The following is a 27,979-nucleotide window of genomic DNA, read 5'->3' as shown; positions in this document are numbered from 1 at the left end:
CGCTCCCTCCCCGCGGGACCCGTCCCGCGCTGCTTTGCCTTTTGTTCTTTCTTTTTTCCTTTTCTCCTACCAGATTTTTGGCGTCTTTATCTTTTGAAGAGGGCGATGTTCTGTCGGAGTTCCGCAGGTGCTCTGGTTGGCTGAGCGGGTCTGTAGATGTGGGTCTTGGTGTATTTGTGGGAGAGGGTGACTTACGAGCGTCCTTCTACTCCGCCATCTTGCCTCCTATCCTGTGTGTGCATTTATTTTGATTATACCTACATTTGTGCTTGTTTCTACCACACTATTTGGTTTTCAACTTACCATTTTTTCTTTCCTGTATTTACAATAAGTTTTATTATTTCCTTTATTCCTAAATAGTTGGCTGCCTTAAAATTATATCTGTAAATAATTCCTTCAGTAAATTCTACGAGTGGCCAACTTCCTGAGTTTTTGAAAACCATCCATCTTTCCTCATTCTTTAATACTCTATTTGACAGGTATTTTTTTAACTTTGAAAATGTCATTCTATTGTCTTGATAGCTACTGTTGCTCCCAAGAAGTTGGCTATTGGTCTACTCATTGCTTCTTAGAAGAGAGTTTGACTTTCCTCTGGTTGCTTTTGAGATTTTCTCTAATCCAGGCAGCCTGACTACAGAGGCCACACTTTAATTACTGCACTATGCTACATGTTAATTTTTCACACAGTGACCCTTTTGCTAAATACCAAAGATAGGTATTATTTATGCTTTGAGAATTTTTTTTTAATGGCATGAGTACACCCCTTGACAAAAGTATCAAGAGAAAACTACATTAGCATGGACAAAGCAGGAGAGATGCCTTAGACAAGATGATGAGAGAAATAGATGAGTAAAGCCAGAGTAGTGATCTATGGTAGTCAATGATAACTGGTATCAAGCTGTGAAAAATTCAAATACTCATTAATACTAAAAGAAGATAATACAATGAGAGTCCAGGCTTCCTAGAGTTATATCAGATGGACTTTGAACATTTTAGCTAATTATTATAGAACTAATGGACATCTTTGTTACATTTAGGCTCACCATAAAGGGAAACTATTTTTAAAGGAAAAAATATTTTGGAAGACTATTAAGGGGGTAAATAATCTGAATTAAAATTTATTTACTCTGCTAGGCTATCATTGACTAGTGAAGGTAAATGAAGAATAGTCTCCAATACTCAGCAGCTCATAAAACTTGTCTGAAAAATCTGAGTGAAGATACAATTCAGCCATCTTAAAGATGAATCAACAAATTAGCTCAAGAGAGGTGAAGACAGTAAAAAAAATGAAAACTGTCAGGAAGTTCTGAATCCACTTAAACACAGCAGTAACTATGGCTACAAAACAAAGTAACTGTAATTCTTGAAATTAAAGTCCATAATGTAAAAAAAATCATAGTGTGTTCAATGTCATAATATAGAATAGAATAAATATTTATGGAATAAAAAAATTCAAGAAAATGTCAATAAAAATGGATTGGGGGAGAACTTGAAAATGGAAAATAGTGAAAGAGAGGTAATATAGAAGTGGGAATTTCACAGGGATTCAAAACAAAAGATAAAATTTCATTTCTGAAGTTAATGCATTGAAAAGTATGTTTTAATCACATTCATGAAAGATATAAATACCATTTTAAATGGAGGTTTCAGAACCATAGATTTTATTTTTGTTAAAGCAAATGTGTACCAAGTTTCTTTCTAATTGAACATTGAGAATTGATTCCAGAAGTCTTTTTCTAAATGCATTTATTCAAAGTCATTTAAATTTTTAGAAAGGTGCATAAAAACTCAGGAGACAGGCTGTTTAAAGTGGGAAATGTAATTTTGTGAGGGGTTTTTTTGGTATGTGTGTATGTATTTATTTATTTATTGCATTATAAACTGACCTGTAAAAGGAATTTGTAAGATCATTGTATGTGATTTGTAAGAGGAATGGCTTGAAGGAGATGATAGCTAGGGTTAGGAGGTAAAATCAGTAGCTAGAATTGGAGGTTAGGTTTAGCTACTGTTTGGACCTAGGACATGAGGTTTAGATACCAGAGATTAAATTCAGTGTACAGTGGGCAAAGTATGCATGTGTTCTGAAGGTGTTTGATTTATAGTTGATTTATTAAAGATATGTTCTGATACCTATGCATTTCTTTACTACTACTGAAAAATATTCTACTGGATATGGAATTCTGGGTTGACAGTTTTTGTTCTTTCAGCATTTTAAAGATGTCACCCCGTTGTATCTAGCTTAGAGAGTTTCTAATGAGAAGTTGGCTCTAATTCTTATCTTTGTTCTGCTACATGTAATGTGGTGTTCTTTTTTTTTCCCCTTTGGTTACCTTAAAGATTTTCTCTTTATCTTTGATTTTAACAGTTTAAGTATATGTATAGACATATGTAGGTGTATGTGTTTTGTTTCTTTTGTATTAATCCTGCTTGGATTTCTCTGAGTTATTGGCTCTGTGGATCTTTCATTATTTGGGGAGAGGGGATATTTAACTTTTGTCTCTGAATATTTCTTCCTCTCTATTGTTCTTTCTCTCTTCTCCTTATGAAATTAAATTGCATGTATAGTAGAGCTTTTGGTGCTGACCCACAGCATTTGACGCTGTGTTGTCTTAAGAATTTTTACATGATAATTTTCATTCTCCTATCTTCAAGTACACTGATTTTTTTTTTCTTTTTGCTTAGTTGAGTCTACCTGTCAAAGAAATTCCTCATCTCTATGACTGAATTTTTATTTCCACCATGTCCATTTGACTCTTCTTGTTTCTGTTTCTCTGCTGTAGTTTCCCATCTGTTCATGAATGTGGTCTACTTTTTACACTAGAGCCTTTAACATATTATTATATTTTATAATCCCTATCTAATAATTTCAACATCTGGGTCATTTCTATGTCTGAATTGGTAGATTGTCTTCTATCTTGACACTGTTTTTATTTTTCTCTTGCTTTTTTGTGTGACATGATTTTTATTATTTGTATGAGAGTAGAAGCTAAGATAAATATTATTTATGCCTTGAAAGGCATATGATATGTATGTTCCTTTTGCCGCTAAATGATTACTATGAGTGGGTGAGTCAAGAGTTGGTCTGGAGGGTTTGTTGTTGCTACTGTTAACTTCCATGCCTCACCAACTAAAAATTCCCCTAGCATTACCTAGTGCTTAGGTTGGGGGCTAGCATGCAGATGAGTGTTTCTTAATAATTCTGCTCTGCTCTTATATTTTGACCTTTGCTGTGTACCCGGGCCTTAGAGGGGGCCTCTCTGTAAGTCCTTGCCATATCCCCAATGGTAGACAGCTGTTTCTTAGTACTTGGTTCTTGTCTACCTTATGCTTAGGAGAAGGAATGTTATCTTCTGTCTCAGTTTGGCCTGTCTTAAGCAGGCTTTGCATTCCTAGGTTTGTTAGCTGTGGCTTCTCCAGAGGTCTCATCCCGTCTCCCCAGTGGCAGCCAAGGTCTGCCTTTTATCTTCAGGAGGTCTTGTATAATAGTGAGATTCCTGCTCCCTCCCTGACAGTAGAATAACTCTAATGGTTGCAGCCCAGGAAAATTTCCCCCTACTACTACCCAAGATAGAAGGCTTTCTTTTTTTAGCTTTTACCCTTTCCCCAGATGCAATAAATTGTCACCTGTGTCCTAGAGACAATAAGGTTTGCTTCCCTTCCATGAGAGACTTAAGGCTTTTCTTCTCTGGGCCTATAGGACCCAAACAGTTTGTACTTTCCCCACAGGGAGGCCACTCCCTCTCTCCATGTCTGCGTTACCAACAGAAGCTTTCTTTGGTCTCCTTCTTAGTCTTTCTCGTAAGTACCCCACGGACACATGTGAGAAGATCCTGTGAGCTGGTATAAAATCCACTTATACCTGTGGTTTTCAAGGCTTTTATAGTCTCACAAAAGCCCACATTTGGCTTTTAGCAGTATGTTAAAATTTTAGCTGAATTCTTCCTGCCTGCTTAAATAGTACACACACGGCTTAATTTCCTAGCACAATTCATGTCTCTTAGAGAAAAGTTATGAGTCAACCTTCTCCTTCTAATCAGTTCTGTAGTACCTGCATTCTATTTATAGAATATTGTGGATGTTTCTAGAATGTGAATGACACCATTCCTTATTTCCAGAACTGCTACAGGTGTGTCTCTGGTCTTCACTATTAACTGGATTATTTACATGGGAGTCTGTGGGGTAGGGGGATCTTATGTTATCTTCCCCCACTTAACATGGAGGGCCTCCGTATTCAATGGTACTAGTTACATTGGTTCACTGTGATTCAGTCCCAGACTCCTCTGGATAAAAACTCAAGACAAAGAGAAGGCAAGTAATAGAGACCTAAAATAATTTCCATTTCTTGTGGACATAGAAGGATGAAGAGATAGAAATAAGAGATAAAGAAAGGCCACCCTGAAAGGACAAAATTGGCACTTTACAAGGCCTCACTGGTTTATTCATCACAAACCCATGTTTTAAATGTAGCTTGTTTCTGAAAATAAAGCTCCATTCAAAGAGACTGAAAAAAATTCACATGCTCTGGGGAGCCAGATGGTCTTTTATTCATAAAACTCTGTCACTTCAGGATATTATAAAACTTTTAAACAAATAGAGGCCATAAAGTATACTGATTTCACCCTGAAAGTATTTTTAAAATGTCAATACATAAACTATCACTCACAGTAGTCAATGAATATGGATAAGTTGTTTTGACTTTAAATTGCTATAAAGAGGACACTGGTTGTTTTTACAGTTTAGAGTATTTTCCTCTTTAATAGCAAAGCAAGGGACAGATGACTGAAATGGGTTGACTACAATTAAGAAATAAAAAAAGAAAAGTGACAGATATATCTACTACCTTCAGGAATTTAACATTTTCTAGACATTTGTCTGTGACATTTGACATGGTAATACAAGTTCTCAGAGCTACAGGAGGGTGTTTTATTCTGGGGTTGGTTGGTTGGTTTGTTTGTTTTGCTATGAAAGAACTATGTTTCAAAAGCAGAGTGAAAACTATGCTAAGAAAGTAGAGAATGAAGAGAGGGAGAAGAGAGGGAGAGAGGCAAAAAGAAAGGAAGGGAAGAAAGAAGAGGAAAGGAGGAGACAGGAACAGACAAGACAAATAAATAAGGAAGCAGTGCAGGTATTTTCCAAACAATCTTAGCCCATGTCTTACGACAACTTTATTTTCCCATTACAAAGAGGTTGCTCCAAAAGTAAGCACCTACAAAATGTGAGTTTATTAAATGTGGCTGTTGCCTTTGTAAATAGAGCTGGTGTACAATAGAAGTCTAAATTCTTACGCAGTGATGGAAATGGCTTAAAAGAAACAGCATAAACTGAAATGTATGATGGTATGCCTGACCGTCATAACTTACAATCTTCGTGTGATCAAAATCTTGGTTCCAGGGCCTTGAATTTTAAATTTTCACATAGAAATTTATAGTAATACACACATTTTCATTTCTAATTTGATTGTTGGTTAAGTCTATCACTTGTGGCTTCTGTGAATAGACTCAATTCTCATCTCAAGGAATAGAGTGTTTTTTATTAAATGTAAAATATGAAAGCTGGATATAGAGGCCTCTAGATGAAGATTCTTTGGCATGAATGACAAAGGAGGGGGACAGATAAGTTATTTCTCAGGCTGTTTTCTCTGCTTAACTTCTGGTGCTCCAGCATCAGTCGCTCCTTGCTTTCTAGATTTTCCACATCTTGGAGACCAAGTATCAGTGCAATATGGGGGGTGTTAACTCATATCTTTAGTTCATAGCTCTTCAGCTTGAGAGGAATTGTACTCAAGGAGCTGGAATCAAAGAACCACACCTTAAAAGCCTTATCTCTACCTAGATCTGATATAGGTTATGAGATCCTAGACATTGAGCCTGAGCCTAATGTCATAATGTGGAATGAGACTTTTTTGGATCTTGGGAGGGGCAAGTGTATTTTTGCATGTGGAGGAAGTATACATAATTTGAGAAAAGTGTAGACTATGATAAAGATGAAGGTAAATTCTTTGACACTCCGACTGAGAGATGGAGGTAGAGGGGTGTCTGTAGGTACTTCCCTTGAATCTGGGCTAGCTTGTGACTGCTTCCACCAGCATAGTGTGGTAACAGTGATGCTATATCACCTGCAGGCTTCTTAGACTTTATGACACCCAGCATTTCCTCTTCCTTCCTTTCTTTCCCTGATTATCCTGAGGGAACCATGAGATGAGGAAGTCCACACTAGCCATGTGGAGAAGCTGTATCAAAAGCAAAAGAGAGATGCTTGGACAACCACCAGTAATTTCAGTTCCCTGCCACACAGAATCATGGTGTATAATATTTTTAACTTGCTGGTTAAATCCATTAAATTTGGGGGTAGTTTGTTATGTAGTAATAGATAATTGGAACACTAGAAGAAAGCATCTTTTTTTCTTCTATGTTGTGCCTTCTTCCTGCCTGGACACAAGACTTGAAGATCTAAGAAAACTTTTGAGATTGTGAGACCAAAAAAACAAATGAACAAACAAATAGCTACATATTAAAGATGTCAGAGTGGAAAGACAGAAGGCACTTGGGTCCTTCCTGACACTGATTAGTTGGTGAAATACTTAAAACTTAGCACCCACAGTTGCACCTACAATATTCTCTTTTTAAAATGAGTTTTGGGAATTATCATCTACTTCTGCCTTTAAAAAATATGAGTAAAATAACTGTAAACCAATGAGAAATAAGGTTAAAGCACTAAGGTGCCTATATTTGGTGCAATTTCTATCTCAAGTCTTCTAAGTGGACATATTGGAAGAAGAAGTAAAACTACCCCTTTGGAAATACTGCATCAGGCAAAAGCTGAGTTGCCAAATACGGAGTTAATGATAAATTAACTAAGTGATAAAATGAAATAAAGAAGCAAATCAAAAATTATGGTTCCTCAACCAATAAAACCTAGCAAATATCTAATGAATCCTGATGGCTAACATGATGGAGTAACCATTGTGACTTCCTTAATTTCTCCAGTACAGTCTCTGAATATTTGTACTTTTAGGAAATATTTTATGGAAAGTATCTACATGCCCTTTTCCATGGAGTAAAATCAACTGTAGAATGTACATTTAATAATAGACTGCAATAGACCCTCTAAGAACACTTTTTGTTACACAACTTAATGTTTATTTGGACCCATTCACCCATATGGTAAGCTGAAGATGTTCTACTTAGTTCAGAGAAATTCCTACTTATAGATTCACAGAAATTGCCTTTACAAAGATAGCCCATTTCTGTTAAGTGATATCTTAAGACCTGGTGATTTAATTCAGAACCCAAGTCTGCATCACAGTATCATAGTTAGAATATTTGTTTCTTATAATGACAAGTTCTGCTAATGTTTATGCCAATTGGAAAAGGGACCTTGGTGAGAGGAAGGAGGAAACCATATTTCATGTTTTCCAGGACTGGAAGATGAGTACTGAATAGGACACTTTCAAGATAATTATCTTTTTTCGTTAGTTTAAAGTGACTTTTTGAGAGATTATCTTTAGAAATAACAGTTGGTAAAAGGCACAGTAATTTGCACATATTTGACATGCACTGTGTAAGATTTTTCCTTTTGGAAGAAAGTCTTTTATATATGAAAAGCCAGGCAAAAAAGTACTGAAAATAGAAGAGTTTTTTGATTGATTCTTCCTTATTTTACTGGGTTGAAAGACTTTACTTAGCCACATTATTCATCAAGTAAGTGATTTTTTTAATGGTATATCAGTTTCAGTAAATGGGCTTCAAGAATAGTCTTTTTATGGAGCAAAAACACCTTTGTGCCAGCCCCATTTGAATTTAATTGTGTCATTACAGTACACAATTACAGGAACCCAAAAGTAACAAAACACCCTATAGAAGCCCCAAAGGAAAAAAAAAAACCCCACCAAAATTAAACTACTATTGTTGGATAACTCATTTACATAAGACAGTTAAGGGAAAGATAGATAGCTTTTGCTCCTTTATATAGGTCTAAAAGCCTTCAAATTGTTTAAAAAGTAAAAAAAAATTTAAAAACAAAAAAGAGAATCCATATTATTGATCACCTACTTTGTGCATTGTCTGTTATCAGTGGTGAAGTTGGAAAAATAAAGGAAAGCATTCTTGATCTTGAGAGCTACCAGTTTACTGCCAGTTCAGATGCAGTTTGCTCTTGCTTTCTCTGGATAAGATCTAACGACAGCAGTTATTTACAGTTTTCTGCTTCATGATCCTATCAAATCTCTAATCAAGAACAAAGAAAACAATAAAGTCTTCTGGGAATGAAAAGTTTCAAACCTTCAGACTATTGCCCAGTGTCAGCTCCTCCCCATCTTCAAGGGGTCTTCAAGGGCAGCTTTCTCTGGGGCATGGGAGGAGATAGGAGATTGGGCCCCTGTCTCCCCTGAGCCAGCCTTCATCTCAGTCTCAGCAGCTCTTGGATCATGTGTAACTGGCTGTTCTCTCGGGATGAACTTCTGCTATTGTCACTCAAACTTAAGTAGAAAAAGTATTTCAAATAGGACTGAAACTCCTTCCCCATCTCCTAACTCAGGATCTCTAGAGGGGGCTCTCAGCATGGGTGTTTTTTAAAAATTGCTCAGGTGTTTCCAGCATGCACCCAGGGTTATGAAACGCTGTCTATAAGAACTCCACAGTGGGTGGGTCAGAGTGTGCATGTGAGGGAGGAGGATGGAAAAACAGTCCAGGTGAACTTTGGCATTCTAGGCCTGGCACAAGGATCCTGAATGGGGTTGATAACTTAGGATTTGGTCTCTGAAATCTGCTCACCAGTATTTGGTGCAATATGTTCCCTCTGCCCCTTTATTCTATCTGTAGTACTGCTCTTCATGGTAAAATTTTCACCCAGAATAATCACTCGGAAGTGCAGACATACACACATGATCCTCAAGGACTAATAATTTTCATTAGTAGGACAATGTAAGTTTACATTTAAGAAGAGAAACAGTTTTCCCAAATTCAACAAAATCTGCAGAATTTGTTCTGCCCCAAAGGGAGAGATCAGTATACATTATTATGCAGAGTTGCACAGATACTTAAAAGAAAATAAGGAATGAGACATATTGCAGAATCCTGCCAGACAACAAAACCATCATGATGACCACTCTGAGTCACACACAAACAGAAGCTGTAAAAGCAAAGCGTTTTGTTTCACTGGGGCCAGCCGTACCCTCTCTAGTCTCTGTAGTGTAAAGGAAGACTTAACAGCGTTTATAATTTCTCTGTCCATTACCCTGCAGGGGTGGAGGTGAAGTGGGTGCTGCTACCCGAGTCACATTACTACATTTGCACTTTCTACTACAGGTTGTGGACAATCTCAGACCAATCTCAGATATCCACAAAGTGGTGTAATAGGAAGGGTGAGAGGATATAGCTTCTGCTTTTGTTGGGATCAGAATCTTGTTAGAGGTACCCTTGATTCCCATGGCCTGCAGCAAGGAAGTACGCTGCAGTCTAGTGCCTTTAACAAGAGAATCCACACAATATAGTGTAATGTGTTAATTTACATAAAGCTTTTTGAAGAGTTCATTTGCAGAGATTGACTAAAATTAGCGCAAGTCTAGGGAGTTCACCTATAGCTTAAGAGAACAAAGAAGATTCCTTATAGCAATATACTGTGCAAGATTTATGGTTATTATAAACCTCACAATTAAATGTTTCTTCCTCAGAGATTTTTTTTTAACTTTGCAGTTAAAACAGTTGAATACCACAGAGATATTCTTGTTCTTCTTCCTTTGGATATGGAAAAAATAGAAACTGTGATCATGATAACCAGAAACAAAATGAATAGTTTTAAAATTATGTAAAACATTTGCCACATTCATCTAAGCTCCATCTATCTCTAAATTCATTGTGCTTTTATGGTTCCTGGAATATTAATAGTCATTATCCTTCTTTTACTTATCTTACTACAAAAGGCAGTAAACAGCAGAGCTCTGGAATTTTCGAAGAAGTGTTTGTTTGTTTTTTCTTTGTCAACAGGATTATTTTCTGCAAGGGTTTCTCATCAAATGCCATTATGATCTATAAGTTATTTTAACTTTAACACAAATAATTCCAGTTTTGAGGCTTATAATTTTGACTCCAAAACAGAAAATTATTGAATAGCAGCCAGGTAAAAGCAAAGTATATAAAGTAGCTGGTGGCAAACATGAAACATTCCTTGAGTGGGAATTTTAAAGTGTCTCCTGAACAAGCGCCTTTTGGACAATTTTGGTGTTATTTTGTAACAAAATAGGGAAAACAAAGTTAAACAATTTCTTCACTGAAGAAATTCCGAAAGTTTTTCATGTGGTGATGTGTGTTATGAATCTTTCAGAGAAAAGCATACTACACAGCCATTCTCAAACTGACTTGATTAAAAAGACCGTTTTTTTTTTTTTCTTAGAGAATCTTCCTTGACTAGTTTTCTGGATGGGAAACGAGATAGACAAATCATCGGTCACTTTGCTGTTCAAATGAGGTCCATGGACCAGCAGCATGGGCATCACCTGCTAGATTAGAAAGACTGAATTTCAGACACCACTCAGACTTACTGCATCAGCATCGGCAAGGTTCCCAAGGTGATACTTTGCATATTCAGATTTGAGAAAATTTGGAGTAGAAGATAATTCTGAGTCCAAGGTGACAAAACTTTATGTTTAGATAAGCATATTGCACAATCATCTTTCTGCAGTGTAAGCCAAGGGAATCAGAACATGCCACCCTCAAATATGCCTCTTTGACATACGGATTATTTTGAGCTGAAGGCAATTGAGAATCAGCAGATATGGAAGGAGTTCTCTTCTCTCTTCTTATCTGCCTGAAAGCAGGGTATACATTTGCCTTTGACAAAGGTGCCCATCTCCCATACTAGGGAGAGGAGAGATGCTCTTGTCTTCTATGATGGGGAGTTAACACCATAATGAGTTTGCATAAACAGACCTTAATAAAATAGTCCTTATCTTCCATTAGTTCTTTCATATGTTTCTCAGTCACTTGCCCTCTATTTATTTTCTCTGGAAGCCCAAACTCTCTTTCTTTTGTTAAAAGGGTATATAAGCCCTGAGTCTAACTGCTTCTCTGAGTTTTACATCTTTTCTGAGAACTCCTGTGCATATAAAGATTAATAAAAATTGTATGTTTTTTTTCCCTGTTAACCTGCCTTTTGTTAGTATAATTTACAGGCCCCCATTCAATGTATATAAGAGAGCAGGGGGAAAGTTTTTCCTCTCTGACATAAGCTTCATGAAGGCAGGAAGGTTTTGCTCACAGATGTATTCCAAGCATTCAAAACAGTGTCTGTGGAGCATCATAGGTATTCAATAAATATCTGTGGATGTAGTGACTTATTATCCAATACAATGCTTTAATTATCCATTTTATGCTCTCAATATTATTTAATCTTAATGAAATATTATCTAGATTTGGTGTTTCAAGGGGTGGATCATGAGCTTAGGGAGAAGAAATGGTAATGTTCCTGAGAGGCATCACTGCAGAGTAACCTTCAGCCTCCCAGATAAAATTCATTGCATATATTATGGAAGATACTTTTTTTAATTGGCTATAGGGAATAATAATAAATACTCTACAGGCATAGAAGCAGGATTTTCTGCAAGGGTTTTAGCTTTAGAATACTTAAATTGACTGTATTTCAGCAACTTCCCTGAATTCTTCAAGATCAATTTTACTTTCCTCTGTGAGGTTGTCTTTCTTCAGTGGTTTCTCTGGTGTGTGATCTTCACTCTGGGCTTCTCTATTCCTCCCTTCTTTAATTCTCAGTCACATTCCTGTAGATTATAAACCTTAAACTGCCACATGGTTTCTAACTGTAATTTGATTTGCAATTTAGCTCCTGATGATCTTCATAAATTGAGATAACAGATTTAACTCCTATTAAAAGTAATTGTGACAGCCCTGTGGTCTACTTGGAAATCTGTATAGATAACATTTCAAGGGAGGTAACCCTGTTGGTTTTGACTGGATATTTAGATAAACTTTTTAAAGAGATGAGTGATAGCGCTAACCCTTATCTGTAAGTTTTGAATTTAGATTGTTTTTTCCCATATACAAAACTGTTTTTTACTATGAAGTATGTTGTTTGTTTTTTGTGTTGGAGGGGTATAAAGGAAAGCAGAATGTTTTATCATGATTTTTGCTTCAGCAACTTTGGGACAAATTAAAAGTGCTAAACTCTGGGGGGAAAAAAGTAATTGTGGAACAGCTTTGATGTGGAATTATGAAGTATGAACACATTTCCTGATTCAATAATCTGGAGCTTTCATATAAAAAATACTATAATAGCATAATTCAAAATAAATGTGTAGTTAATGGAATCAAGGGTATGTTTATGTGATGACAAATATAGTATTGCTTATATAGGGTCTGAAGACATACTGAAGAATTTTCTTCCTTCCACCAACACCACATAATAGTTCTTTCATAATATTAATAAAGTCTCAAACTCGGTCACTAGCAACCCCTTAAGAAACCAGTTCTTCACCTCTAGTCTTACCTTCCCTTCCAGTATCTGTCTTCTCCAGCTCCTCCCTCCATACTCTATATTCTAACCTTCTGGACTGTTTGACATTTCTCAGAAACATTTCATTCCTGTAGACCTTGCTCAAGCCATTTCCTGGAATATCCAGCCCACTCTTTCTTCTGCTCATTTCTCTGCCTATGTTCCTATAAAGTGAATTCACTTAAAGTATAAACCCTTCAGAGAATAGCTTAACTATTAGCTCTAGGAAGACTTCTCTAATGTCTCTAGATGAGCCTCACTGCGCTAGGTGGTTGTCTCTCTTCTTTATGTCTATTTGGAAATGTGTTGGATCTGTATCTCACTACATATACCCAATTAGGTCTTGCTAGATTATGAGCTGCTCAGGGATGGATGTCACATTTTTCATCTATGTGTTCCTAGTCCCTAGCATCACACACTCAATTTCTCATACAGTGATGATGCTGATTTATTCATTAAGCATTTTAAGGAACTCAAAAAATGAAAGATCAGCAAATGAATAATTTGACCCAAAGAGGATTTAAGTAGTGCAGCTTTTCTAAGCAAGGCATATCCAAATCTAATTTAGTATATCATTCCTTTTTCACTCAGTCTTGAAATGCTTAATGTAATTATTATTGTAACAATAACCACAATTTATCAAGCATCCACCATGAAGCAAACACTGTGCTAGGTACTTTGATACAGGGAGATGGATTTCTTTTTTGAAATAGACTTTCTCAATTTCCAAAGAAATTAAAATACTACTGCTTGGTGATGTGTCTTTCAAGAAATTGGTCCATTTCATCTAAGTTTTTGAATTTATGGGCTTAAATATTCCTACTCGAGCAGTTATTTGTACACTCATGTTTATACAGCTTAGTCAAAAGTGAAGTAAGCAAGACACAAAAGAACAAATATTGTATGATTCCACTGATAAGAGGTACCAGAGCAGTCAAATTAATAAAGAAAGTAGAATGGTTGTTTCCAGAGTCTGGAATAAGAAGGTGATGGACAGTTATTATTTAATGGGTTTAGGGTTTCAGTTTGGGAAGAAAAAGAAAAAGTTCTGGAGATTGATGGTAGTGATGAGTGCACAATGTGAATTATGTAATGCCACTGAAGTGTACATGTGAATAATGTTAAAATGGTAACTTTTATGCATATTTTACCACAATAAAAAATTCCTTGTGTATTAAAATATAAAATATAACAAACTAAAACAAAAATGCAGTAAGAAAACAGGAACTAAAGTTTGAACCATAAAGACACAATAAATAAAATTAAAAGATAATAGAAAAGGAATTTGATGTATAATATACAAAGAATTCCTTCTAAACAATAAGAGAAAGCAAATAAAGCAAATAGAAAATGGACAAATGACCTGAATAGATAATTCAGAACACACATCTCAAAACAGAAGAACATATCCAAAAGTAATTCCATATCGATTAAGTTTTAAACACAACAAACTATAAAATATTAGCAAAAAAATAAAACACATTTTAGAAATAAGATACCAAATCCAGAAGCTGTGAAGGAAAACATCAGTAAATTTGACTATCCAAAGATTTTAAATTCATACTACAAAGGCACCATAAAAAAGTAAAATGACCATTAAAAAAGGCCTGTGATATTATTGCTATTAACACAGTACATTATATGGGAGGTGTTTCATAGATAGTAGTTAATGGATTAGAATGAAAATTTGCCTGAACTTCACCTTCCAGAAACCACCAGAAGTGTTATTAACCCAAAGACATCAGTGATGAGCCATTCAGCATCTCATTTAATTTTTTCCTTTTACACTTAAACTTACAAAACTTGCTTTTTGACAAAAGATGTTGAGACTAGGAAAATATAAAAACAATAGGAAATGTCTCAGTATTTTTCATATAGACAGTCCTTTTAATATGTGCATAATATTATTTTAAGATATCTACTAATAAAAGGACCCAACTCAAAAAAAGTAAAAAGATGATGACAGAAAATGAATATTATATAAATTATATAAAGAACACCTACCAATTAAAAAGCAAAGCAAAGCAAATCAAATCAAAGATAGGAAAAATTTGAACAAAGAATTCACAGAATTAATGCAGATGATTAACACGAAGAGAGTTATCTTTAAAAAAAAATCAAAGAAATGTATTTAAAACTATTAAGAGAATAATTTTTATCTATTATAACAGTAAAAATTTTAAAGATAAATGATATCCTGAGTTGGCAAGTTCCTCATCACTGGGCAGGAAATATAAATTGATATGGAATTTTTGAAGGGCAATATTTAGATTTGATCAGTATTTAAAATTTGCATATCTTATGACCCAACAATTATTTCTGGGCATTTGTTTGATATATGTAAAAAGATGCTTACTACAATATTATTGTAACAATAAACTTTTAAAAACCAAACATTATCATCAAGGAGAAATTCTTAAATTATCAGTTGTTCATACCATGGAATACTATGTAATAGTTAAAAATGATAAGTTAGATATATGTCTATGTACGGTCATGGAAATCTCATAGATACATTACTATGTTAAAAAATTCAGAAAAATATTTTTAGAATGATCCCATTTCTATGAAATGTAAGAAATTTCAAACAAACCATAGTCAGTTTGTTTCTGGGTGGTGATAAAAATGATTTCTCTACATACATGATTTTTCTCCAGGAATATGTTCATATATTGAATATATTCATATACATTAAATGGGTTAATACCTAAAGAGTGCTTCTACTTCTGCCTGGCCCAAACACAGCACTCAATGAGTGCTCACTATTTTTTGTATTACCATAGCAAGTAGACCTTCTTTATGGAGGTTAAGGCATAGATAGAAAGTTGCAAAACCCATAGGCTACACACTTTATACGTGACTGAGTTGGTTTTGAGGCAATAAAAAGATACACTGATACTGAAAAGAAGTCTTTGTCTCATAAACTAAAATTGTATTGCCAAATGTTATTCAATTTGAACATAAGCAATAATGATGGAGGACATTTCTGACCTACTCATCACTCAACAGATTCAGCATTTCCACTTGCTTTTTTCTCCTCTAGAGAATGGCAGACAGTATGTGTCGAATTCACTCCTAGGTAAGAGCTGGCTCTGCCTGAAAATTCCAATCTGTGTCAGAACCATGAACAAAGGGCTGAACTTTACTAAACTTGAGACAACTTGCTTTCATTAAACTTGTAAGTTGTATAATGGCTCACTAGTAAAAAAGGTATTTTTAGAAGGATGTAGGTTCTTGACAAAAACACAGAGTGACCGTCCTTATTGTCTGATTAATTCAGTTCTCTTTATTCAGGGTTCTCTGTATTCTCTTCGTTCATTTTATTTTCTGTGAGTGTTTGAATGGAGACACTAAGGTAGAGTGAGGTGAAGTGATCTGAGAGCAGCTCTGAAGGACATGGTGCCAAGGCCTGAAAATCCCTGCTCAGATCTGCTTCCCTGAAACAGCTTTGCTCATGTATACACAGCTGTGTAAATTACACTGATTTGAAAGAAACAAAACACCTTTTGTGCTTGTCTTACTTGGAGTTCTTTCTCATCCATGCCAGAATTCTTTCTCTGTAAGAATAATAGCAAAGATTTGCTTTGCAAAAATATGTGCTCAGAGCTGGAAGTGGGGGTTGGGGAGAAAGGAGAAATTTGATCCTGATTCTTTTTTTTTAATATCATGTAGTAGGCTGAGATTTCCTCCGGTGTGATAAAAAAAAAATGAGGCCAGATGGTAGGAGTTGTTTATGGGTTCTAAAGTAAAAGTATTGTCATTAAAATTTGGAGGCGTTTCTCATTTATTTCAGCTTCCTCTTCTCATCAAACCCCTATTTTATGTGGTTGGAGGTGCAGGGACATGATGTCTGGGTGGCAGATGTGACTGCTTCCTTGCACTGAACTTCAGATGTGTTAAGTAAGTTGAATTTACACAGCCAGTAATTGGAAGTGTCTGAGTCTGAAAGTCCGAGTCTGCTTTTTGAAACTGTGCTCTTAATTATGATATGTTGTGTTAGAGCACAGGCTTTGGAGATAACCAGACCTTAGGGCCAAATCACAGGTGAGTCATTTACTAGCTATATAATATCAGAATTGCGTCAGCATTCTGAGGCTCAGATTTCTCAACTGCAAATAGATATGACATGTACACTGTCCTGTTAGGGATAAAGGGAACTTTAGAAATAGATCCTGATTCATAAGGGGTTCTAAACACACTGAGCTATTGTTTTAGTTATTATTAATAATATTAAAAAGTCCAACAATAGTAAAGGCCCCACTCCATTTCAGTGCTTGCTGACAATCCAGCATCTATGATTCTATGGCTTTCCTCTCAGGTCTGCCCTTTAAAAGCCCATGAATTTCTGAAGAATATTTGGATAATAAATAGGTCATAATACCTTTCTACCTTTTCAAAAGAAAAAAAAATCCATCATGTGCATTCCTGCTTTCATCCTTAAGGGCTAAAATAAAAGCTACCACATCAGCAGAGATTATATTGTTCTCGAATGTTTTCTCCTAGACTTTTGTGGACTGCGCTGTTCTCTTAGAATCTACTTCCCTTCCCTTTTAAGAGCATAAAGGCGATAGCATAGTGTCAGCCACCGCAAGCATGCAGAAACTTTTTCCATTTTCATTCTGTGCATGAAAATTAAATTTAATTATTCCTCAACATGTCAAAGGCACTCATCAAGTTAGGCTGGTTTGTGCTGAGCAGAAACTGTGAATAAGATTTAATTTGGAAATACTTGTTTCCGCAAATCTTCCTGAACTCTGAGGAAGAATTACTATTTGTGGCAATACATATGGCAAACCTAATGTGCTGACTAAGAAATGCCATTTGAGGTGGAAAAGCTGTGAAATGCATGGCATGTATTTATTCCACCACCTAGTAAATCTTTCACTGAGAAGATATGGACTATAAAGCCTTGTCCGTAGGAACCAGTCCGCAGAAAGTTATGATTGCATTTAAGGAGGCAGTAGGGATTTATAGAACATATCAACCCTATCAAATTTGATAGAATCCTTTCAGAATGAAAAAAAAATAATGCTGACAGGCAAAAACACAGTCATGGCTGTTTTGAAAATGTTGCATAAAATACCAGAGGAAGTCATATACCCTGGCTATAATAAATTGCTTTGAGCCCAAATAACTTAGATTAACAAAAAAATATGCAACTGAGGGAAGAGAAGAAAGGAGACTGGAGCAAGGAGTATGCCTAGTCATTGGGCCCAACAGACTTATCTGTGAGGTGGCTTTGAATCCAATTCTTGGTTTCACTGTTTGCTGTGTAGCTTTGAGTAACTTAATTACCCTTTAAAAGCCACAGTAGTAATAGTATTGTTGGATGGTCATGAGGATTAAATGAGATAAAATATGTAAACCACCCACAGGGTATGGCGGCTCTCATATTTCTTGGTTGGGCTGTTACATTGTTGGCAGAGTGAATGGAAGCTGAGAGGAAGCAGGTGATTTCAGTAAGGACAAATGTGGTTCTGATAGGGCAGGCAGAGCATGTCTGGGAGGTGAGGATTTGACATCAGTTTCAAACACATAAAATTCCAGTTGCGTACAAGACCAAGGAACTAGAACACACATTTTTTTGGTCTTGGAGATGAAAGTTATTATCAGGAGTTGGATAAAGTAGATCCTTCAATCAGCCAAATATTTTTAACTAGAAGAGTCATAGTGTATTTGTGCCACTCTAATAAATCTTTGAAAAACATGGAATTGTGTAATAGTCAGGATTCTCCAGAAAAAAACCAATAGGAAATATAATGTAAATAAATGTTAATAAATATATAAATAATATATATATAGAGAGAGAGATGGAGGAAGAGATTACTATAAACATTGGCTCCCACAGTTATGGAGGCTACCATTTGCAATCTGCAAGTTGGAAAGTCAGGAGACTGGTCATATAGTTCCAGTCTGAGTCAGAAGTTCTGAGAACCAGGAGAACCCACGGTGCAAGTTCTAGTCCAATTCTGAAGGCCTGAGAACTGGAGAGCTGTTGTTGTAAATTCTAGTCAAATGCCTGAAAACCAGGAGCTCCCATGGAGTAAGGTGCAGTCTGAAGGCAGGAGAAGACCAGTGTATCAGTTCAGTCAGGCAGGCAGAGGGAGAATTCTCCCCTGCCTCCCCCTTTTTTTGTTCTATTCAATCCTTAGTGGAATGTGTGGTGCCCACCCACACTGGGGAGGGCAATCTGCTTTAGTCAGTCTCCTGATTCAAATGCTAATCTTTTCCAGAAATACCCTCCCAGACACTCTCAGAAATAACGTTTAACCAAATGTCTGGGCACCATGTGACCCAGTCAGGGTGATGCATAAAATTAACCATAACAAATTGTATGTAGGATTCAGGGGAACTGTGATTGATGACAAAGTTAGAAGGGTCCACATTTTGTGCATATACCAAGGAAGGAGGAATTTGAGTTTTCTAAACACTTCTATGGTTGTAGTGACAGGTACCAGCAATAACATATATTTTTCTTGATAATAATGAGGAAGAATCTTTTATATTAATTCTTTGCTTCATCACAGGCAAAAATCCTATTGGAGCCTGTAACAACCCCATGAGGTAGGCAGAGTCAACCATGTTATTCTCAACTTGGAGATGAGGAAAACAAAGCTAGGAGAGGTGAAATGGTTTGCCCAAACTCACACAGATAGAAGTGGGGAAGCTCAAAACAGGTAAAAGTCCATCTGACTCTCAACCCAGCGTCCTCAGTGCTGTACCACGCTGCCTACTTCTAAATTTTTTAAAGTTGTGATAGTTGTGATATAATATATCCTGTTCCTGTGACTCTCCATCTGTAATGAAACAAATTTTTAAATAGAAATTTAAAATTATCCTATTTGTACTAAAGGTTGTCTTTGAGACATCACTATTGGTACAGTCCCACCAACACATTCCTTGATGCGTTTCTAAGAAGATAGAATCTCCCATAAACAACAAGCCAAAGTCTTGATACCTAAAGTGATTACACACCACGTCAATCACTCTCTCTCACCTTTGCCACTGTCGATCTCACTTCAAATGCACAACTTTGCAGGGACTGAAACTAGTCAGTCATGTCACTAGACTTTTAAGATAAAATTATGAAGTGCCAAAAGGAGGTGGCAGGTTATAAATGGGTGTCATTTATTCATATCTCAGGACAATATCTGCAGACTCTAGGAATTCTGACAACAATTTCTTAAAACCACACACTAACAACAGTATCCAGGTTTTTGTGTTTGTGGGGGTTGTGTTCCTGTCTGCTGAAATATAACAGGCAGATTAAGAACACACACACATGATTACCATTAGTTTTTATAGCTCTGTGTCTCCTCTATAAAGAATAGCAGTTGATTATGAATATAGAGATTGGTAGTAATGTGGTTATTATTGTTCAGGAAAGTTCCTATTAGTAAAATGACTTTTAATTAAAAATTGGGCCTTTGTACCTTATATTTAGAATTCTCAAGTATTTCATATATACTTAATACTTAACATTTTAATTGATTTTCTATCTTCTATGTAGGCTTTTAAATTGGACCACTTTATGAACTTCGGTGAAAATAAAAACCAAAAACTCTAATTTTCTCTTTTTCTTTCTTGCCATATCATCTCACATAATAGTAAGTGCCAAAAATCCTCAACATTATTACTCATTGAAATATCTGCTTTCTGTGCCTTTTTAAACATTTTTATAAGTTATTCACATACATTCACATGACACATGACAAATTCACATGGCATAGCTGAGAGGCACCCTAAAGACCATCTGATTGAGCCTTGGCCTAAGGCCCCTGATTTTATAGGTAGGAAAGAAACCTGTCTCGAAGAGTCAAGTGACTTTCCCGAGATCACACAGTTGGCCAGTCAGAATTGGCACTAGAACTTAGCTTTCAATCCAAGGATTTTTCCACTTCATTTATATAAAATATTATAAATGTAGATGTCAGTATTTTTCATTAATTAAAATTAGCACCAAATACAAAAGGCCATGATTCTTCTCTTAGTATAAGTTGGAAGGAACCCTTAGGAAGTAATGACTTTTCCTGCCTATTAGCCAGCAATTGACCACTTATGTGGTATGTCAAGGCTGAATTTTGCCCAGATTTATAACATTTAAGCAGTCTAGCATTTCATTTTGAGGTGGTTTGGTAGAGGCTACCATAACTAGGCTGCCTCTTCTCTCTGGCAAACCATAATTTGACCTTTTGGATTAAAAATGAGATAGAATTTCACTCGTTTCTCTCGCATATCATGCAAGCAATATGCAGATATTTTCTACAATGATTGCAGCCCTCCAAAGCCCTGTTTGATATAGCTCAAATAGTCCTGAACCCTGGAAATGATATAACTTGTGTGGGAATAGAGGTGAGCATAAGAGTTTGCCAGCAATGTCCAGACATGTCCTTATAAGAAAAACTGTAGGACTTTTACAGGGAAAGAGGGGCAAAGGTTTACCTCTTATATCTTTACCAGGGCAGAAATTGTGTGGCCATGTGCCATTCAGTAAGAATCCTTTTTACTGGATTCTTGATACGCAGGGATGAGTTTCTATCTGATTTATATACATGTATATATGTGTGTATCACAACAGTGAGCAAGCAGGATTTCTAAACAAAGAGTTTTAAGTAGAGACCAGTTGTGTGACACACTCTCTCATGGCAGAGATGCCATCTTTCTTTTGGGAAGGGGTACGTGGTTTGGCATTACTTTGCTTCAGAGCAGTAAATCAGAGCCGTAATCTGTTGATCCATCTTCTTCCTATGAGAAAAAAAAATCATTATGTAAGGGCTCTTGAGCCTCACAGATAGGATTTTTTCCCCACTGGTCTTTATAACAGGAGAATGTAACACATGTCCATTTAGTGCTTGTACAAGTTCAAGCTTGCATTTTTCTTGTGATCAAGCATTTTTCCATCCTGCTCCTCAAGCATTTTGCTTGCTCATTATTTACTCAATTTTTGCCTAATGTGTTCCAGGCACTTTTCTAGGCGTATTAAAATGGAGACATACGGTGCTAGTCTTCAAGCAGCTCATTGTCTTATAAAAGTGACAGCCTGGTAAACAAATATTGGTCTTTGTATTCCCAGTGTGAACAACCCAAACTCCAAAAGGCCTACAGCTTCAGCCCCTCTCATGTAACTCTTTGTGTTATGTTCCACTTCTGGTCTATTGAGGTGTTTATCTTGTTTTAATGCCACTATGCCATTTAAATGTTCTCTTTGTGAATTACCTATCATGATGTGTATTTGAAGCAGAGCAGGGCTTCTCAGCTTGAACTTGAAACTCAAACAAATTGGGGTAAGAAGTCTCAACATTTGCAGTGGTTTTAGATATTTTATAAAATATAGAATGAGCTGTTGTTAGTTGACAATTTAAAATAAATAAACAAAACATGAGCCTCTGGATTTTAAAAGCATTTTGTAAAGGAAGTTATTTTAAGCTGTTTATTAGAAAAATCTCATACAAAAATAGTAATAACGAGTCCCTGTGTACCCATCACATAGATGCAATACTGAGAACCATTCTGCTAATCTTGCTTCATCTGTTTTCACCCCAACTCTTTTTTATTTTCTTTTAATCAGTGGAAAGAAAGTAATGGAGCATTTTAAGGCAAATGTCTAGCATTATATAATTTCTGCCATAAATACTTCATTCTTTTAACAGAAAAGGATTTTTTAAAGACACACACATGCTCAAAACAACATATTATGCCCAACACAATTAACAATAATTCCTTAACATTATCTAATACCTTATCTATGTTTAATTTTCTCCAACTGTCTAAAGAGCTGTCTTTTCATAGTTGCAAAGGACCACACATTGTAACTGTTTGACTTTTCTTTAATTCTCTTTTCATGGATATCAGTTTATGCTCCCCTTTTTTTAAACATCATTTATTTGGGGAAAAAAACTGTAGAATTTGCCACATTCTGGATTTGGCTGATAATATCTTTGCAGTGTAAATTAACATAGTCTTCTTTCTCCTTTTTTTCCCTTAAAACTAGGACTTATATCTTCAGGTTAATTAGATCAAGTCATTTTTTCAGGGATATTTTATAGGTAGTGCTTTGTAATTTCTATTGCTTTACATAATGTGGCACATAATATCTGTTTAGTCTATTTTTAGTGACATCAAGATTAATTACAGAGCTTAGGTGGTGTCAACTCAGATCCATCCATTATAATTTTCCATTAACCATTCACCTAATGGTTATAGCAGCCACTGTTGATTGTTACCTATTCATTATTCCATTAGGTATTGCAAAAGAGTGATTTTCTAATTCTATCATTTATCTTGCATTTATTAGCTGTGATTCTTTTATTAAAAAAGAATTTTCCTTCAGTAACTATTTGGGTACCCTGATATCCAGTTCATACAGGAAAAGAGGAATAAATGTGTGATTCTCTACCTTTTTTTTTATCGATTTTCAGAATAATGAATTGGTGCCTTATCTTGCTGTTGGATCTCCTTTGTGGTTTAAAGTATCACAAAATTGTTTTTCATTTCCATGTAAAACTTCTTTATCTTACGTGGTTCCTTTTCTGTGACATCCTGATCTAATTTTAAAAAGGAACATGCTCTTAAGTCTTCCTGAGTCCATAAATCATGAATCTCCTAAACATTCTTCTGTTTTGTGTAAGTCAGTGAAAAGAAGCCATGCTAGGTTTTTCATTCAGAGGAAATGTAACATAGGACATTGGTAACAAATAGGAGGTCTAGAGAAGTAAAAGGGGAAAGATACTGGTAGTTGCAAGATGCTGTTCTAAGCTGAAGGAGAGGGAAAATGGTGGTATGAATATAGATGAAGTCCACAAGAACTTCAGTACTAAGGCTACTGAGCACCTGCCACTGGCATTGGAGCCACTGCTGTCACCACCATTGCAAGAAGCCTGGAACTCCCATTTCCGCTGATGTTGCAGTAGCTCAGAAGGCTTCTGTCACTGTTGCTGCTGGAGTCAGCCCACCTGAACACCGTGCTGATGAGGATGATGGGACACTCCCTCCTGACACAGCTGCTGGATCACATTGTCTGAGAGCAACCCAGGAGCCTGCATTCACCCCAAGCAGTTGTCACTGTTCAGGGAGCGAGCAAAACTTAAAATAGGAAGAAAAATGTCTACTTTTCCCTCCTGCCTCTCAGTCTAATCTCCTACATTGTTTCCCATTGATAGAACCAACCAGAAGAACCATGCGAGCAAGGGAGTCTGTGAAATGTAGTTTTCCAACTTCTCTTCCCTGAAATACTGAGCAAAGCATGAAAGGACAGGATGAAGCTGACAGCAGTCAGACAAATGACCATACATGCTTCTCTCAGTAAAGCCACTGCTGCAGAGGGAGCCAACTCCTCCAAGTCTTCAGTAACATGTGGAGCTGCAGAATTTTTTTCAAGTCTTCTGATTTTCCTTGCTTATTATTCCACAAATAGGAAGTTTTATATATGTCTAATGTGGTTTTATAGGCAAATAGGAGTTAAATTTAATTCAGAAATTAAAGAGAGGCCTTTAGTTTCAGATCAGTGACATACATTTTTAAAGTATTGATGTCAGACCAATTTAGAGATCAAACTATCTGGGCAACAGAAGAAACCAAAATCATGGCCTTTACCGGGAGCTTCATCTCTATAAAATATAACTTGGGCAGGATCTCTAAGGAAACCTGCCAGATAGTATCTCTGTTAAGTAACAATTTCCATCTGGATCTAGGTTGAGACTTTCCAGGTAGTAAGTATGCTCTTCCTGTAGCCAGTCTGTAAACAGCAGGGGAAGCCAAAGAGAGACTCCAAGGAGTCCCTCAGACTGTCCTTGTCCATATAATTCTGTAATGTGGTTACTATCTGGTAAGGCTACTTCTCCCTTGTCAGTTTTCTCTTTACTACTTTAAAGCCTTCAGGACCTCAAGATGTTTTGAAACTATAGATATAAGCAATCTTCTGTGTGTCCATGCAACAGGAAAGGCTTTGGATCAGTCAGTCCATGTAAGCACAGAGTCAGCATCCAGTGTCCAGGCTCTCTTGCTGGATGTTCAGTAAATCCCAATAAAATGGTGGTTCAAGATGGTGCCTTTTGTAACCATAATAGTTTAAGAAACTTGAAGAATTTTAAAGAAATTTTGCTATGTAAATTCATTCCCCATTCTGCTTCAAACTAAAGAAGAAGAGGGAGGTATTATTTCAAAGGGTCAGGCAGAAAAGGCAGATAAAGGAAGAAAAATGGATTTGGCATTGGATCTAGAGCAGGGCACCACATCTTGAATCAACACTACATTTATAAAAAGGAGCCAGGAACAAGTCACCTGTCTACTACATTTTGTTCCCACTTGGGTACTGTTCAGTCATCTTCCCTAGCTTGGGCGTTTGTGTGATTCCATTTCAACTCTGATTTATTAAGTTGTTACTGTCTGCTCTGGTAGAAAAGCAATATAGAGACACTCTTAAAATCCTGGTGTAGATTGCCTCAGTAAAAAGCCTGTTTTATCACTTACTAGCTGAGGAATTTAGGCAAGGTGCATAACCTCTCTGTGTAACCCCTCCCCACCCCCTGACCCCACCACCCAGCTTCATTTTCCCTATTTGAAAATGTGAATAACACTAGCCCTACTTTATCGGGTTGTCTTGAGAACTAAATGAGATCATATGCTAGCATGTAGCACAATGCTTGGCCCATATTTGGTACTAAATAAAGTTACTGTTAACTATGATGATCATCTTTTCATTTATTTTAACAACTAAGCAACTATATGATGAAAAATTTATTTTTATTTTCACTTTACAGAAACCAAGGTTTTATGTCTTCCAATTCCCATAGCTAAGCTAGTACTAGAAGGGTGACATTCAACCACTGTTTTGAGTACATTTCAATGAAGCCAACTGTCTTTGTGGCTCTAAATCTTAAAATTATGTTTTCTAAGTCTAATACTGACCAATGAGCATATCTTGCAGTTTTTTCTTATGCTTCTTCTGTTGATTCCTTCTCCAGGCAAAATTGACTGACTTCACTGACCCAAAATCTTTGTCCAGTTTAAAACTGACCTGTATCCCTTCTCTTAGTACTTTATTATATCTCCTCAGTCACTCTCTTCACATAGTGAAACATAATGCCTCCAGCTGTAATTGTATCCTAGAATATCTAGTTAATTTTGAGGCAAAGCCCTTAGGCTTTTCACCAAGGACTTTAGTATTATGTTCCTTGTCACACTCCTTAATAAAATAATAGAAATGAAATCATCACTGGAATTTTAACACCAAAAGGATTGTCTTATTCGGTCTTCTGTTCCTTACTATACCTATAACAAATCTTCCCCCTATGTTTGTTTATTGATTGATTGATATATAGTTGATTACCATGTTGTGTTAGTTTCTGGTGTACAGCAAAGTGATTCAGATATATATATATATATATATATATATATATATATACACACACACACACACACACATATATACATACACACACATGTATTTTTTTTCAGATTTTTCTCCATTATAGGTCATTACAAGGTATTGAGTATAGTTCCCTGTGCTATATAGTAGGACCTTGTTGTTTATCTTCCCCCTTTATAGATGAGGGAATTCATCATTAAAAATGACTAATTTATCGAAGCTATAGTCTAAAGTGTGGTTGAAATAAACCCTGGGAAGTGTCAGCCTTCTGTTCTCCAATCAGTAGAACATGTAACTTGGCTTATTGACCTAGAAAATGCTGGGCCACATGTAACGTAACCCTCTGAAGTAGTTCAAGAGACTGACTTGTATTTCAGTGCAATGTTGAGCATAAGAAAATAGCCTGGCCTCTAAGAGCTCCTTATGGAATGATAGATGCAAGGACGTGTGGTTAAATAATTAATTTTTAGAGTCCCTGCTTCAGGACTCTTTGCAGCTTATCTATCTGTCTGTCTACCTACCTACCTACTTATTCACTTACTTGTTTTTCAATACATTCGACAAATTCAAAACTTCTGTAGAAAATATGGCTAAGCCTAATTAGTTCCCACTGACTATTACAGCATCACAGCACTCTACTGGAATCTAATCTGAGGGATTTACAAACCCTTGGAGGAAATAGAACAGAAGCAGTCAAAGAAACAAATTCAACTCAAACTTGTCAAGTATTGGGAACTTTTTGGCTCAAGTAAATGAGAAGTTCATGACAGAACTGGAAAAGGTGCCCGATTTTTGGAACAGGTGCCACTTTTCCAGTGAGTCCAGCAAAAGTCCCAAGACACGCTGTAATTTAAACAACTTTGTTTATAAGCCTATCCATGAATCATACAGCCAAGATAAGGGAATATACAGTTTTGCCAGGTCTTAGAATTGGGGGTGAAGTGATCTTTCTATCCCACCTCATCCATGCCCAATACCATGTGAATTGAGTGTGGAGAAGGGGTGGTTCCCTATAGGATAATGAAAGTGACAATACCAGAAGAAGACAGAAGGGTTGCCAGGAAGGCAAAAACAAATGTTTACCATATGTGATTAAAAATATGATGACATATATTCCATTATTTCATTCATTCATTCAAACATTAAGATAACAAAATATTAAAGCAGCACAACCTTTGCCCTCAAGAAAATCATATCAATGATTTTGAAATAATCATGTCAATACATTATCATGGTATATTAGATTCCACAAAATAAGATATAGAAACTATACTAGGAGTATCTATTATATTTACAGAGGACTTGGCTATGATTTTGTTATTAAATTTCACATTAATGTCCACCAGTAACATACTAATATACATAAATGTACAGAAAACCAAAACAGAGACCTCACTCGTAATTCTTGCTGAGGTGAGTGAAAATTAATAAACAGACACCTCAGTTAAAACCAAGTCAGGAGATCTCATGCCCTACAACAAAACCAGAGCACAACAGGAAGAAGAAAGACTTCCAACTGCATGCCTGGCTAAAGCTCAGCCAATGAGAAGTCACTATACTTCAAACTCTTAGTTCCTTCAGTAGACTCTTTACTATAGCTCTCCCAGCTTCCTTTTCCCCTCTTTGAAAGAGTTCCCCTCGCCTTGCTGTGTGGGGACTTGAATTGCTGTGGTTGTAGAACTTGAATTGTAATTCTTTGTAGATCCCAAATAAACCCATTTTTGCTGGCGAAATAACTGGCAGTCTATTTGTTTTAGGTCAACGGGTGACTAGCCTTATTTTAGATGTATCTGCGGTCTAATATGGAATCAACAGCTGAGTTGTAGTGTTTGTCCATGATCTGCCACTGCTTGGTGCTGCTAGGAAGAGTAAGTTGGCAGCATCCACACTGAGGATTTGTTAACTTTGTACACTGCAATTTACTTTTTGATGTACCATGCCACAACTACTATTAAATTTTATACCATGGCAGGTAGTTATTTATTAGATAGGAAACTGCTCTCTTTAAAAGATATCTTTCACTCTTCTGCCACTTGGAAAGCACTGCAATTTAATTGAAAATTGGTTTAGTCAATCTGCCGTGGGCTCCTGAGAAATAATTTGTGTGAATAA

The 27,979-nt window shown here is 36.2% G+C and overlaps 1 protein-coding gene across 17 annotated transcripts in view; it reads left to right on the top strand.

The window, feature by feature from the left end:
* Nucleotides 1-27,979, top strand: part of PEX5L (peroxisomal biogenesis factor 5 like) — a 622,944-nt gene that overhangs the window by 331,263 nt on the left and 263,702 nt on the right. For 13 of the 17 annotated variants that reach the window (XM_072961590.1, XM_072961582.1, XM_072961629.1 and 10 more), the window contains one exon: nt 10,390-10,564. The exons of 1 other annotated variant lie outside the window; for it this stretch is intronic. The gene's annotated coding sequence lies outside the window, so the exon portion shown is untranslated. 3 more of the 17 variants (XM_072961645.1, XM_072961640.1, XM_072961602.1) reach the window with 3 other exon arrangements.

Source organism: Vicugna pacos, chromosome 1, assembly GCF_048564905.1.
Source record: "Vicugna pacos chromosome 1, VicPac4, whole genome shotgun sequence".
NCBI lineage: Eukaryota > Metazoa > Chordata > Mammalia > Artiodactyla > Camelidae > Vicugna > Vicugna pacos.
The sequence above is the reverse complement of the archived record's forward strand: the minus strand, read 5'-3'. Positions and strand labels throughout refer to the sequence as shown.